This window comes from Brachyhypopomus gauderio, chromosome 1, assembly GCF_052324685.1.
Source record: "Brachyhypopomus gauderio isolate BG-103 chromosome 1, BGAUD_0.2, whole genome shotgun sequence".
Taxonomy (NCBI): Eukaryota; Metazoa; Chordata; class Actinopteri; order Gymnotiformes; family Hypopomidae; genus Brachyhypopomus; species Brachyhypopomus gauderio.
In genome coordinates this window covers 18,484,538-18,500,949 of record NC_135211.1, presented here as the reverse complement: position 1 = coordinate 18,500,949, position 16,412 = coordinate 18,484,538, and the positions used below count along the sequence as shown (strand labels likewise).

The window sequence follows — 16,412 nt, the reverse complement described above, 5'->3', positions numbered from 1 at the left end:
GTGACGGGCAGGGAGTGCGAACAAAATGGAAGCGATCACGCCAAGTCTCAGGAAAAAAGGATGGTTTAATGAAGAAGTGCGCAAACCAAAAACCCGTGGATAGATCCGAATTAAGGATATAATGACCAGCGGTCAACTGGTACAAAGACAAGACATATATAGGCAAACAAACGACCCTCAGGTGAGACGGATCACGGGCTCCGCCCACCTGAGGGACGCACACCACGTCACAAAACAACAACAACAACTCCGCTGTGGACGGAGGCGACCGGTAGGGGGCCGCCTCACCGTGACAGTTGTTATATTTTATTTATATTCTTATATATAATTATATATATATATTTATAATAAGAATATTATATATTATACTTATATATATATATATATATATATACAGTGATGTCAGTAACGCGTTACTTAGTAACGCGTTACTCTAATCTTACCACTTTTTTCGGTAACGAGTAATATAACGCGCTACTATTTACAGTCCAGTAATCAGATTAAAGTTACTTATCCAAGTAACTGTGCGTTACTATTTATATTTTCCCTAGTAAAATATATATTTTTGCTTTCTTCTTGGCTCAGTTCTACTTTTGCGTCTGACCGTAGCGCTCGACTCCGCACGCTGCGCGCGACCCTGTGAGAGCGCGAGCAGTGTCCTCCCGTAACGATATGTGGTAGTGTAAAGAAACACCCCTCAAAAACAGGGGAAGGAACATTTACCTGACCAATTTTAATGTTGCTTTGTGTTCCACGTTAGAAAAGTGCTGGAATTTTGACTAACGTCGCCTACTTTAAAATGCTTGAAATTGTAATGGTATTTCGTTTCACAAGCTGTCTGACTGAACTGGGGTGGGTTTCCCGAAACGTTCGTAGCTTCATACGAGGTTACGAAGTACTTGGCGCTACGAACGTTTCGGGAAACCCACCCCAGTTCGCTTGTATTACGTTTACAAATAAATTTACAAATAATACCGCGCAGCTACACAGACGTAATGTCAGGAGATACTGTAGCGACTCCTACTCCTCACGGCGAGTCTTGCCCTTTAAGTGACACTGGGGGGCGGAGCCTGCGCGCGCCAGTGTTGCGTTATCAATAAAGTTTCCCTCCTCGGGATTTTTGGATTAAGCAGTTTCTGCCTCGGTTACCGAACCTGCTTCAATACATTGTTACTGTTAAAAATGCACTGCCAATAAAGTGAGTATTGGAAAAATTTATTTTGCTGCTGAATGTAACTAGTAAAGTAACTTGTAATCTAACGTAGTTACTTTTAAAATCAAGTAATATGTAACGTAACTAAGTTACTTTTAAAAGGAGTAATCAGTAATCGGATTACTTTCTCAAGGTAACTTAGCCATCACTGTATATATATATATATATATATATATATATATATATATATATATATATATATATATATATATATATATATATATATATACTTATTTATATATATACTTATTTATTTATTTATTTATTTGGAGGGGGGGTTGCAGGCAGTGTTGATTACTTTAGAGTGGTAAGTTTAGAACTGCTGAAATGCTTGAGAAATGAAGGAAAAAGCAAAAATCACAGATACATATTGACAAAAGACAAATATGAGAATAATTACAAAATATCATGTAAATGATAACATGTCAAAACTGCCATATAAAAATAGCCACACTCCCTCCCCACTCTACACAGCCCCGCCCCTCCATCTCTCCCCCTCAAACCTCCACAAAGCCACACCCCCTCCATCTCTCCCCCTCCCCACTCCACACGGCCCCGCCCCCTCCATCTCTCTCCCTCAAACCTCAACACAGCCACACCCCTTCATCTCTCCCCCTCCCCACTCCACACAGCCCCGCCCCCTCCATCTCTCTCCCTCAAACCTCAACACAGCCACACCCCCTACATCTCTCCCCCTCCCCACTCCACACAGCCCCGCCCCCTCCATCTCTCCCCCTCAAACCTCCACACAGCCACACCCCCTACATCTCTCCCCCTCCCCACTCCACACAGCCCCGCCCCCTCCATCTCTCCCCCCTCAACACTCCACACAGCCACGCCCACCATTTCTTCCATCTACTCCCTCCTTCAAAGTTCCTCTGAAAGTCTAAACTATGGCTCATCTGTGGAGAGACGTGTTCCTTTTGAACCCACAGCAAGACAAAAAGAGTCTTCTGAAGGAATAATGGCTGTTTATAAGGAGTGCGCTGTGAGGAGCTGTCAGACAGGGTCTTTCAGCTGATTTGCTGCAGTGCTGGAGTAGCTGGGACTGGGGGAGGTGAATCATGAATTGTCAGAAATCAATTCTCAGGGCTGCTCTCCTGGGACCGCTGGGCCCGTCAGTGATGAGGCAGTGAATAAACACGTCTCCACAAAAAATAATCTGATACATAATGTGATGCAATGATATAATTTTGCAGCGTTTGGTCAATGGGACACTCATATGCCTTCTTGCTTTTTCATTTTGTGTCTTTTTTCCTTACGTTTCAGTCATTGTATTCATGCCAGGACCTTAAATAATCCTGGAGCGCGTGAGGCTGATGCTCCTCGAGGGTGCATTACAGATCCATCCTTCATCTCCGACTTGCCCATTTCCTGTTCATCTGCCTGCTGTACAATCTCTGCTGGTTCCTCCACACCACCATCCAGAGCCCCTGATGAAGCAAGGCAGGGTATCACCACACCAGCCCTGGACACCCAGCACTTCACATGACTCCTTCACGATGGGCAGGAAGTTCACAAGCAGCTGGTCTGAAGGTGGGTTTCTGTTTTTGGTGTTGGTGTTTTGATCTTTTCTCACCATGGCTGCATTGCTCAATACAACTGTAATAGTTTCGTTTACAATTGTTTAGTTTTGCATGCTTATCATAAAGATATTACCTTCGCCTCCCCACAGACAGGGCCATGGAGCCTACATTGCTTCCCACATGTTTATTTCTGTGAGCGCGCTTGGCAGGAAGAGATTGTGGCTGTGTCATTTCAGCTCCCCAGGACGTCTCTGCTATAACTGTTATTGTCGCCGAGGTAATATAAGTTATTAATCCCTAATGACATTCCATCTGATATGCCACCAAATCAAATTGCTGCTGCGTGTTATGTTTCTGTTCTGAGCGCTGCCTCTGAGCGCCGAGCGCCGGCCTGCAGTGCCTTATCAACGCTCTTCTGCTAGTGGAGGGCTGAGGTCTTTTTTCCCCTCTACGTTATTTAAATTGAGTTGTAGTCTACATCCTCTCCAACCAAATATTTTACTAGATTGTCCCCTCCAGCAGATGTAAACAGTAGTACAATACAATCTCCAGCCCTTAGTTAAGGGTTCTCATTTCTGTAAGGCAACAGCACAGCTTGAAATATCCAATAGGCAGTGAAGCGCTGGACTGGTCACATTGGTAACTGCAATATAAGTCAGCTGAACGTTGAAGGATCGGTACTTTGAATGTTGAAGGATCGGTACTTTGAACGTTGAAGGATCGGTACTTTGGCAAGAGTGCAGATTCTGTCCAATGCTTTGTCCTTCTAATGTTCAACTAAAACATTGTAGTTCTGTTCAGTGAATTGCAGTGTGTGATGCCTCTGAGATATCTATATGTGTTTGAGATGTCTATATAGTGAGCAAGAATGCTGACACAAGCTGATACAGAGGACATTAGGTATGCAGGTGCAACACACCTGCATTGTACAGTTCCCAAGATGCTCTTCAATCTCTCCAAGGAAGGAAAAAATTGTTTCAGCACCACGGACAGCGCAATGCAAACAGACCCCCACCCCCAAAAAAAAAAAAAAAAACAGAGCTATAGACAGTAGCTTAAAAAGAACTGCTGCATGTAGCTCAAGAGGTTCTGGATGTGATGGGACACCAAATGTTCTTCAGAATGGCAACACAAAGCCAGAACTGCTCATGATGAATTTTCTCAAAAAACACAGATGGGTAAATGGGTTGGATGGGGGTTGGGGGAGGCACACCTTCCTGATTATTCCCACCCAGACTCACTCCAGTGCCCTTCTGTGTAAAGCCAGTGAATAACAGACCCAAATAGTCCCCATGTCAGAAAGCAGCAGAAACACAGTGTTGGGGGTTAGCTGGAGAGTCCCCAGGCTCAGTCGAGTGTGACTCAAGGGAGCTGCAGCACTTACTGAAATACAAGAGAAACAGCCATTGGCTGGGCCGTCCCTGGGGAGGCGGGGGTGGGGTGTGGGGGGGCGCGGAGTGGAGTGTGGGGGGTAGGGGGGGATTAGAGGACTCTCTCCCAGGTGGCCGTAGCTGCTCCGGGGACTTCTTTCTTCAGGGCCATCCTCCATGTCATGACCTGCCCAGTGGCCTGTCACAGACGGGGGTTCTCTGCACTGGAGAGCCATGGATGTGGTACACGGCCCCGGTACACTGCTCCGTACAGCAGGTGGGCTCAAAGGCTAGTGCACCCAAACACACCCAAACCTGCTCTGTATCTGTGTGTGTGTGTGTGTGTGTGTGTGTGTGTGTGTGTGTGTGTGTGTGTGTGTGTGTGTGTGTGTGTGTGTGTGTGTGTGTGTGTGTGTGTGTTTGCACCATAGCTTCATGTTCAGTGTTATGTGTCTTTACCTTAAAAGCGAATAAGGGTCAGATGAACAGAGCAGTGAAATGGTTGTTTTCATGCCCAAAGTAACAGACCTAAAGATCATGGGACCTCGACAACCTCAGCCTTGACTTCCTGCCATCTCAAAGTGTAAGAGTGTATAATGTGTTGTGCGGTTGACGTTTAGCACTCTGCAATGTTAAAGAACAGCTCAGTGGGTGTGTAAGACAAAATAATATATGTGACTGGTACTGACTCATTTGTACTGACATCCTGGCTTAACATGTTATATGTTACCATGTATGTACATGTTATACTCATGTACTTCTCATGTTTGCTGGCAAATTACTGAAGACACTGAAGAGCTCCAGAGTGAAAAAACAATGTGGAACGTGAAGGTGTGGAGATTCTCACCACCGAATTTCCCCGTAAAAACAGGAGCGTTTTTGCTCAGCTACATTCCACATTCACAGGGAATGTGTGTGAGTGGGGGCTGCAGGATAAGGGCTCCACTGGGGGCTCCACGGCTGCACTACACCACTCCCTCCGCTCTGGACGTGGATAGATGCTCAGCGCTCACACATGGGACATCGGGCTGCAGCACAGCACCCTCTGAGACCACTGAGGACATTTATGCCGGATTGAGATCACATTTAAAATAAAGCTGTGATTCTTTGCTTCATTTCACACACACACACACACACACACACACACACACTCACACACACACACGCGCGCGCACAGATGAAGGTCTGTCACTGTATTGTTCGAACATCCATTATGCTCCCAGGATTGGGTCTTAGCTTCCCATATGTAGCGGTAACAGGGTTGGATAAATGATGAATGATCTTCCCACTGGTGATCAGAGCAGGTGAGAGGGCCCCAGATCTGGGAGGAGGGAGCCTGGTGAGTGCCATGCTGTGGGCTGCCTGCGTCCCGCTGAAAGAATAAATACCCTCTGTTACTGCCAACTTTCACCTCCGCTCGCAGCACACAGACACGGAATAAAAGATTTCAAACCTGACCCACATATGGATCCGATCGTATCTTTTGTCAAATAGCAAAAGTGGTGTAAAACTAGGCCAAAGGTTGGCAGCGGCAAAAGCAGAGCACTGTGTGTGCTGGTGAGAGTGGCCGGCTGCTGTACGCGTGGTGGTGCTGGGGGGCCGGGGCTGGTGAAGGCCTTCCTGGCCTGGAGCAGAGAGTCTCACACTGGGGATGGCCAGACCGCTCCTCCCCTTCCTGCTGCTGGGCTCAGAGTATCAGTCATGCAAGAAAGAGTCCTGCTGGGAGCTCTTCAGAGCATGCAAACCACACACACAGACACAGACAAACACAGACAACAAGCATGCAAACATACACACACACATGCACACAAATATACATTCACACACAAACAGGCAAACATGCACACATCTGTTTGGTACACAGAGTGTGTACCCTTTAATGTTTTATGTGTAAAATTGCATGAGAATATCACTATTACCTCAAACTGTCATCATGCAGTCATAAAAATAGAACAACACATATGTATTCCTGGTGTCAGAGTCATGGACATATAGCCTGCTGCAAGTCATAAATATGAACTTCAATAAAACTATGAAAATGTCTAAGGCTTTATGGATGTTTTGTTGTAATTGAACTCCAGTAAGAAGTTTATTGCCTTTCATTAACCATAGACTGCACACATATTTCTGCTATGAGCTGAGTTTGCTGTGTCTGAAAGCCATAGTGTGTGAGTGTGTTTGAGCTGTGAGCAGTGTCAGAGCCATGAGTGCCGACCCCGTCCTGTGTCTGTCCACAGAGCTGCATCTCTCTCCTAATGCTCTGTGGTAGTAGAGGCATCTGTGGGCGATGGGAGAGATTACTGCAGTGGTCTCAGGTGATAACCCCTCCATCTGAACACCAGTTCCCTCACCGCTAACACCTATTACGCCTGCCATCCACCCACTTCAGGCATTGACCCCTGAACTGTCCCACCATCCTCTAATCCCCTGGCCTGACCCCGCCCTCTCGCATGGAGAGAACTTGAGAACAATTAACTCAGAGTCGCCGCCCACCACCCAGGCTAAGCTTCTGTTTACATGTGCTTCTGAAGTGCAGCACTGGTCCAACGCCCGTCTGCGCCCCGGACGACGTCTGCGCCCCGGACGACGTCTGTGCTCCAGACGACGCCTCCAAGGCTCCCCGCGCTGGGGGTCAAGGCTTCAGACACAGCCAGGACACTGCAGCACGCAGAACAGGAGCTGTGTGTTTATGTAAGTTAGACTGTCTGGAGGGGTTTTTAAATCACTCAGAGAGGAGCAGAAATAACAGATCCTGTCTGCATTCAGAGCAGACAAAAGAGCAGAGCCTCTGGTTACTCCCATGCCCAGTAAACAGCATTAGACACTCCAAAGGAATGAAAAACTCTTATTTTTATCAAGGACTGACAGATAAAAAGCCGCCATTATACTGACAGGGAGAGCTGAGTGAGTTTCAGTCTTTGCCAGGTTCTCGTCGCTGATGTTTACATCAAAAATAGTCCATCTAATCCCGCCACTCTGCTAATGCAGTACCACAGGCAGCAGCCGGGCTGTGTGTCCTCCTTTAGCTTCAGTTTCCTGGAAACGTGCTGCAGGCGTGATGAGGAACTGGATGGAGGACACAGATCTAGAGGAATGTCTGATCTAGAGGGGTGTGTGATCTAGAGGCGTGCTTGATCTAGAGGAGTGTGTGATCTAATGGAATGTCTGATCTAGAGGGGTGTGTGATCTAGAGGAGTGTGATCTAAAGGAGTGTCTGATTTAGAGGAGTGTTTAATTTAGAGGAGCATCTGATCCGAAGAAGTGTGATTTAGATGAGTGTTTGATTTAAAGGAGTGTCTGATCTAAAGGAGTGTCTGATTTAGAGAAGTGTCTGATCTAAAGGAGTGTCTGATTTAGAGGCGTGTCTGATCTAAAGGAGTTTCTGATTTAGAGGAGTGTCTGATCTGGCACGACCGACACACACTCATGCGACGTGCTTCAGTGTTATTCCATAATGTGATCAAAGCATGCTGAAGGTTTTCCCACCTTTCACCAGAGGCCTGCTCTCTGTGTGCTGGCTTCTGTTTAGTGTTGTTATGACTTTACAAGACTTGTTTGTTTATGTCAGCTACATTCCACGTGTGGGAGCAACGGTTTGACATTCCTGGAGGTAAAGGGATTCTCACACCGTGCAGATTAAGGAAGAGCATCGGAAAGTTTCTACGTTGTTTCCATGGAGACGCACAGACATCCCAATGCCATTAAAAATAAAACATTTGTCCTGCACAGGATTCCACTTCAGGAACATCCCTTCCCAGACTGTGTGAGCATGGCTCTTCACGAACATCCGCTACCAGACGGTGTATGACCAGGCTGGATACTGGCTGGTACAGACTGGTACATGAACAGATTCAGAGTATTCAGTGGTGAAAAACACTTTTGGAAAAATACCATTTCTTTAACAACACTAAAGCATTCATTCATAACATCCTGTAACATGTCATATATTGTTTGTGTTGTAATATTGCATTGTAATATTAGGTAATGATATAGGGTTATGATGTTGTGCTGTAACTGTAATCAATTACTTTTTTTTCTGAATTGAATCTGAAAAGGCATTATAGACCAGCCTGAATGAAATGTGAAATCCTGCTAAATTGTTTGATATACCTTTGATACAGACCCACATGACACTGCTGTTGGTAGGATGACCAATCAGCACGCTGGCACAGCCGAGACAGGCCTGTGGGCACCGCCCACCACACACCTCGATAAACCACCTCTTGATTCAGGGGGAATTGAGACCTGGAGTCCTGTTGGTTTCTTATCAACAATTTCAGAGGTGAATCTTCAGATCTGGCATCTTTGTTGATCCCACTTTGACCTCAGCTGTAAGAACACAAAGACACACACCACTGCATTCGGCAGTCTGGAACAAGAGCACATATGTTCCTGCCATTCCCAGAACGTCCACCAGGAGCTTCAAACCTCTGGACGGACCTCCCAGTCAACTCCAGCACAGTGAACAGGGATATCATTTTTGCCTCCATACCGATTGCTCCACGTTGCAGACTTTGCAGAGCAAGGGCAGTTCTGGCATTGGCTGTTAAACTAGTGCTCTTTTTAAGGCAATGTTTTTATTTCCTATATGTACCCTATTTCAGCCCTCGCATAAGTATCCTGTTTCAGTATTTCCCGTAACTACCTTGTTTCAGAATTTCTTATAAAAATCCTGTTTGAGTACTTCTCATAAGTACCATGTTTTAGTACTGTTCATAACTACCCTGCTTCAGTATTTCCCTTAAATTCCCTGTTTTCAGTACGTCTCTTTCAGTACTGCTTATACATACCCTGTATCAGTGCTTCTCATAACTATCCTGTTTCAGACACCTTCATATTTTTTTTTGTACACTGATGTTGTTTCTTTATACATCTTTCATTATTCCTGTCTTCCTTTTCCAATAGCTTCATTACTGGTAGTTTTCTGTTTGTGTGACAGCAGGTTTAACAGCCTTAAATCCGAGAGATTTCTACTTCAGATTTTTCTATTTGTACTTTGTAGTTTGTGTTTGTCTCATTCTGAGACTCATTTGTTTTCAATTATTTCCATCATTAATAAGAATGTCCAGCATATGAGTCAGTACTATATTTCTCTTCTGAAGATGGGATGCATGTGAGAACAGTTCACTCATGTTGGTCCCTAGTGTCATTTTTGGGTCATATGTGATTTTTAAGGATAGTAGGATGTGACTGACTCTCTCTCTCTCTCTCTCTCCTTCTCTCTCTCTCTCTCTCTCTCTCTCTCTCTCTCTCTCTCTCTACCTCCTGGAATGCTCCTTAATTACACCTTTACATCAGTCCACAAGGACTTTGGTAGAGGAACAGCTGCTGTGGTTGATGGTCCAGCTGAAGATGGCAGTGACGCTGCACTACCTGAGTGCGCTGGACAGATGTTCATTAGCTGGCCTGGCTTTCATCTCAGTGTGTGGAACAATGGCCTGGCACACACGCCAGCCCCGTTCTGACGGCGTCTCGTCCGCACTGTCCCACCCCTGCCATCCTGCGCCAGAGCAGGGGCCACACACGCACCGGGGCAGAGACGTTCGGAGGTTACACAGAGGAGAGTGGGAGGGTAATAAAGTGTCAGGACGTCCTCTCTCTGAGACGGGAGAGAAGGGACAGGAGGCAAAAGATAACAGAGATGAGCTAATTCATCTAGGGAGAATATAAGGTTGAAGGGCATTTGTGTGTGTGTGTGTGTGTGTGTGTGTGTGTGTGTGTGTGTGTGTGTGTGTGTGTGTGTGTGTGTGTGTGTGTGTATGTGTGTGTGTGTGTGTGTGTGTGTGTGTGTGTGTGCCGCTACATTTTTCAGTGTGATTTAGATTATTCTGTCAGTATTTGTGTGGCTATATGGAGTAAGCTGAGATATTGGCTGGTGAAACTGTGTGCTAGTTCGCTGTAGCTTGAAGGGCTGAGTTGTACTGGAGAATGCACCACATTCTCACCTCAGAACCAGCGTACAATAGGTTTTCTCAACTGAATCCACTCACTGCTTGAAATCAATTTCAGTGAAAGCCAACTGGTCTTCCCCAAATGGGGGGCACCGGTGAACTGTCCCACAGGTCACACTCACACCTACAGTCCTGCAGCCAACTGACCAGAGAGACTGAACAATTCACATGAGCCAACCCAGCGGAAAATGAAAGTCCAGGTGCAGGTTCACTGTTCCTATGACTTCATTTATGTGAAATCTAATTCACTCGTGTCTGATGAATTAATCATGAAAGCAGGTTGGTTAAGTATGACCTACACTGCAAGGTATGTAGTACTGCACATTTGCAGGGTGGTCTAAGGATGCATAAAACACGTGTTTATGTTTGTGTGTGTGTGTGTGTGTGTGTGTGTGTGTGTGTGTGTGTGTGTGTGGTAAAGCATATGTTTACTGTTTTTTCTGTTTACTATATAGAGTGTGAGAGAGTTTTAGGAAAAGTAAGATTGCAACAATAGGGTGTACAGTGTACATAGTGTACACAAAACAGTGTGTTTTGTGTACACTGTGTACACTGTTACACCGTAACATCAAGTGTGTAACAACAAGAATATTTCACTGTAAGAACTCATCCTGCAGTGTGTTACAGTGTAACACTGAAACAGAACTCCTCTTGCAGTTTAAAGCCATTACCAAGAATAACCTCATAAATAGCTCACATGGATCAAAACAGTGACCTTCCATAACATACTCCCACACTCCCACACACACACACACACACACACACACACATGCACAAACATGCACACACACACACACACACACACACACACACACACATACACACACACGTTTATTTAGGTTTTGTATTAGAGACCATATCTTTGCCTCAAGCCATGAAACTCTGTGACATTTGGTAAGCAACATTAGCAGAAGTGCTAACTGCACTCCATGCACACTGAACAGAGTGGGAATGAGGAACATGTCTCTGTTTCAGCTTTCTACTTATGTTACGAACAACTCAACCACATCATTAAATAACAATGTTAGACCTGAAACAAAACAAAACAAAAAAGAAAAAAAAAAACGTTCAAGGCATAACACATTTCCTTAATGACTGGATCACCATGGAGATCAGGATGAAGTCATTCAGTGGGAGCTTTCCGAGAAGACACAAGGCAGAGTCCCAGCGGCAGGAGACGGCTTCACCGGAGGAAACGGCCCTAGAGAGGAGCAGCGGAAGATGAAGCAGCTCAGCGGTACAAAGAAGAACGTAATCCAGAAGCAATCTGGCACAAGCTCCTTTCATCTGGGCAGGCACTTCATAATTAGTCACATAATCTTGCAAGTTGTGAAAATAGTGTGTGATTGTGAAAAGAACAGTTAACGTTAAGCCAAACTGCCTCTTTCAAACTGGGCATGTGTGTGTTTAACTGGAGCATGTGTTGGCATTTCACTTTCGGATCTCTTTTGTCCTTGCAAGTTGCCGATGGGGCGGATGTAATGTTGGGCGAGGCTGTGATTGGTCCGTTCCTGCAGCTGAGTCTTGGGGTGCCAATGATGCGTGACCTGCTGATCTGACATGCCACAAGCGCATGCAGGGATGATGTCACAGTAGCTCAAGACTCCACCCAGCCTGCAGACTCTCAGCTGCAAGAAAGGCCTCCTAATTTTGGACTGCCTTGATCTCAATATATGCATATATTCAAATCACTGGCAGGGTTTTTTTCTGCAGCACCACCTCTCCGTGTTGAAATCTTTGGTTTGCCTTAAAATTGGGGCCAGTTTAAATAGTGCAGATCATTTATTTTCCTTGAAGAGAAAAGTTTTCCCAGTTCACTAGAGACACTATTGAGCTGTTTACCCAGAGCAAGATGATGCCTTCATTACTTCTCCAATCCATTTTTGGCAAATCTTCTGATTGATTTTGCACTGCTCTGTTGACATCATTTGCCTTCTCAGACCTCTTCAGTTCGTTCTTTGCCAAAAGCCACCACTGCTTTTGGGGTTGTAGCCCCACAAATTGCCCTCACGGAACCCCTGGCAGTCACAGCGCTGTCGGAAGCGAGTTTGTCTCTTTTTGACCTTTAGAACTGTGCTGATTCCTTGTTTTTTTTCCTTCTGATACCTGTCACAGAAATCTAATTCAGTGTGAAAAATGCCCTGAAACTCAAGATTATTCTTGAGGCCTGCTGACGTACGGACACTGTACCTGTGATTTTTTGCAATCTTCTGGTGATGGGGGGTTGGGGAGGGGACTTTAGAAAAGGTAGCAAGCTGCTGTCAAGTACATAGACATCACACATGGAGAGAGCTGGAGCTTTTCTTAAATAGAACGGAGACGCCAGAACAGTGATTTTTCATGCCTCTATGATGGGTGCAGTCTAGTAAAACTATATCTTGATAATACACCATTTTTTCCATATTTCCACTCATTTGTTTTATCATATTTTTGCAGACACTTCTCAAGATCTCACCAGCACCCAAATGAACCTGTATACATTCTTCCTCTTCTTCTTCTTCTTCTTCTTCTTCTTCTTCAAATTTGCTTTCTAAGTATGACTTAGCTGAGTAGATTCAACCATTACTATTACTATTATTATTCCTATTCCTATTACTATTACTATTAATATTACTATTATTACTATTATTCTTGCTATTAATACTACAAATGATCCAGTTGGAGTGTTCTTCTATATTTGGTGAATTATGAAGGAATTCATGAGCTATGGATTACAAAGGAATTTATATAGTTTAGTTTTTTATCTGATCTGCATTTATTTGACCTGATAACATAATATCAGAATACTCAGTTTAACTTGTAACATTAACTTGTAACAAGCAATATTATTATTGTTGTTGTTGTTCTTGTTGTTGTTGTTGGTGGTGGTGGTGGTAGTGTTATTGTTGTTGCTGTTGTTATTGTTATTATTATCGTATTAGCATATCATGTTTGTTACCCCTGTAATGAGGGGTACATGATGCAGACACTGACTCTTGCGGACTGAAAGGTGATTTAATGAATGAGTCAGTCTCACAACACAGCACAGGTTCGTAGTGCAGATGAGAGGCAACAGTACAAACACGATATCCAAAAGTAACGTAGAGCAGCTCACCCCAGAGAATCAAAACAGAAGTGCCTATATTGTGTACACACAATTTGTGTGTATGAAAAAAATTACCCATTACCCACAAACAAACATAATTCACAATGTTTCAGTATTCTACCAGAGCTTTAGACAAGGAAATTGTGTTGATAAGCCTTTTCTTCCTTTATGACACAAAACATATTCAATTGCCCTAAATATTTATAAATTTTTTAAACATTTTAAAATACAGAAATCTTTTTTAAACGTATATGATTTGCCCATAGTATTTCAGATAAATGCGAGACAGAGGATTGGTCTCAGGAGTTTGGCGTGTGGTTCTGACATTCCCCCAGGACTCATCCAATTCCAGCAGCTATGCTGACTCCACAGTCCAACCTCTTGTTTACACAGTGGGGCGCTGTCCACAGAGCAGTGCTGACCTGGTGAAGGGTGCTATCTATGGTGCTGGAGTTCATGTCTGGGTGAGGGGCTACGTCCCCAAAGGCCTGGTGTCACAGGACATATTCTAGGACACTTTTTTCCCAGCTCTGCTTGTAAAGGACCTCAAGACTCTAGTTAGTTATATGGACTCCTCTAACACACCCAATATTCTTAAATTATTTTGACTGCTCTAACACACCTGCTATTCCTAAAGAAAGGTATTTGACCAACAAACTAAAATGCAACAAATATACCTCACCAGTTTGCTCTACTTATGAAATTCTACTGATGAAATTATATCAACCTATAACAGCATCATTAAAATGTTACAGTAATAAATGGCTTATTTTCTTTTTCCAGTATCAAGTTTTGCTGTGGCTTATTTAGATAATAGCCTGACTATTCCAGAATCCAATCATATTTTTTCACATTAGATATGAAAATACTGCAAATGCACTCACTGTCCTCGGGATGCCTAAAGATCCTCAGTGGAGTAAAGCCCACAGAGCCTGTGTAAAAGATTTAATTTGATTTCGACTGCAGTACGTGTGTGCACATAAAAAACTGCAAAATCTTATATCTGTGGTCAGTCTAGTTCCAAACTCATCTGTGGTTGGTGTAGTCATAAATGCATCTGTGGCTGGTCAATCACAAAAACATCTGTGGTTGGTCTAATCACAGAAACTAATATATGTGATGTAGTCATAAAATGTTTCTTTAGCACGAAACCATTGAATGTCCCATTATGAAATTTCTAATTTTACCAGACCACAGATGCCTGATATTTTCTAAAAATAATAATAATAATAATAATAATAATAATAATAATAATAATAATCATCATATGAAATTGTGTTGAGGGGGAGAGGGATGGAAGTGTTCAGGCATATATCAGATAATGTGATATATGTATATGTGTAACCTTGAATGTTGATCTCTGAAAAAAAAAGTTAAAAAGTGTAAGTCAGAAATAGGTCGGGTGTTCTACAGGTTAATGATCAGACATCCAGCAGACATGCAGTTGTAACACACTTGTATATCTCTCTAAAATTAGGTAGTTTGATATCTCACCCAGTTGAGTTATAACTGGAAAAGAGGGTTGTTTTTTTCAACACATCCTTTCCATATTCACAATAATATCTTTGAAGCTGTTGCCACATGGCCTCGTGCAGCGTCATTTTGACAGACACCTGAAAAGGCGGCATCAGTAAACACGGTCCAAGGGAATAGCCTTTGAAGAGATCGCATTTGATAGAAGTCTTCAGTGATATCGCATTTGATAGAAGTCTTCAGTGGGACCTGGAATGACAACTGTGCATCTGTTTGGAGACACACACGTATTAGACAAAATGCTGCCACTCAAAAGAACCTTTGAGCTTCCCCAGGCTGGTGCTACACTATGCCAACTTCAGCCCCGATCCATGTCATGCATTCAGTACCCATAATGCTTCAGATGGTGTGAGAAATGAGTAGGTGAAAATGAAAATGTGATGTGTGAGCTCATACCCACAGCCGATACATGTCTCTGACAGGATTTATAAGTGTGCTGCTCTGACAGTGTCAAGACATGATTATATGTCAGACATCATATTCCTGAGGGTAAAACACCTACAGCCGCGTGTTTTACGCTGTATATCGCCTGTCAGTGCAGTTGATACTTGATGAATCAAAATAAATTTTGATATGGCTGAGTCAATGTGAAAAATACAGCTTACGTTTATAGCACAAATACGAATAACAAAATAGACCGAAGCCAATGAGATAGGTTCCTTCAGCATAGCAGGGACAAATCGTATCTCTACTTTCTATCTATCAGAGGAGATCCAGGCAGAGGTAGATGAATCTGCAAAACGCCTGAGTTTCACAGCCAAGATAGTGTCCAGGAGCCCAAGTTCTGATTCAGCCTGGGAGAGGGTGAAGAGAGGGTGAAGCCGGCACTCACAAGAACACTGCAAAGCCGAAAGAGAGTGAAACCTGCTATAAAGTGGAGAGGGTGAAACACGTGGCCCCTGCCACAATACTCAGACCCTTCATGTCACATGACATACTGAGGCCTTCACACATCATGATTATGTTAAAGGTAAAAATGACAAGAAGTGAAGGCCAGGAACACTTCCTTCCCCCCCGAGAAGCTCCTTCTCTAAGCGCTGTTAGCTTGCATTTTCGTCTCATCCAAGGAGTGTCATAGTCACTCCACAACCGCACTGAAACACTTTCAGTAAGTTTGCTGAGTGTATTTATATATCCTGCTAATGTGCTGCTCTCTTCAAATGCAACACACACCACAAGAGCAACTAATACCACAAACACAATAAACGCCACAAACAAGCTCTGATGAGCAGACACACTAGCTGCTAGTTTAGTTTTTAATGTCATGTACCAGAACGTCTTACAAAGTGACTGCAGAACATGACGTGTGTTCAAATTCCTGATTCACAATTAAAGAACAAATAAAGAAAATACAAATAAATAATCAGAATAACATACAATGCCCCTAAAGAAATATAGCTCTTTTTTTCTACAGCACCCTGTCTGTTGTATCACCAGGAACTGGAGAATAAATGTTGTTATCTTACATTTTTTATTTATTTGCTCACTTATTTTTTTAAGCAAATAAACATAATAGAAAGTATAATACATTTAATGGTGGGTTCATCCTTCTTTAATTGGTCCCTGTGCAAGATCCTTGTTATATCCACTGGGGTAAATGGCTGATAAATAAATAAATACATATAACAGCAAGTTATTATTGTTTAATGAAACAAAATGACAATATCCAACCATGCCAGAAGAGTGTGAGGAGTGAACATGCTCCTCTACTCTCTCCCTCTTTCTCTTTTACTC

The 16,412-nt window shown here is 43.5% G+C and overlaps 2 long non-coding RNA genes across 2 annotated transcripts; one reads left to right on the top strand and one right to left on the bottom strand.

Moving 5' to 3' along the window:
- The first annotated feature begins 241 nt into the window (after nt 1-241).
- LOC143526876 (uncharacterized) lies at nt 242-3,550 on the top strand. Its single transcript, XR_013133974.1, has 3 exons — nt 242-271; nt 2,483-2,749; nt 2,889-3,550. It is a non-coding gene; the product is annotated as an uncharacterized LOC143526876 (long non-coding RNA).
- Nucleotides 3,551-11,185: 7,635 nt separating this feature from the next.
- On the bottom strand, nt 11,186-15,609 carry LOC143526871 (uncharacterized). The gene is made up of 3 exons (XR_013133971.1): nt 14,640-15,609; nt 14,030-14,077; nt 11,186-11,261 (listed from the first exon to the last, which is right to left on the bottom strand). It is a non-coding gene; the product is annotated as an uncharacterized LOC143526871 (long non-coding RNA).
- Nucleotides 15,610-16,412: the final 803 nt, after the last annotated feature.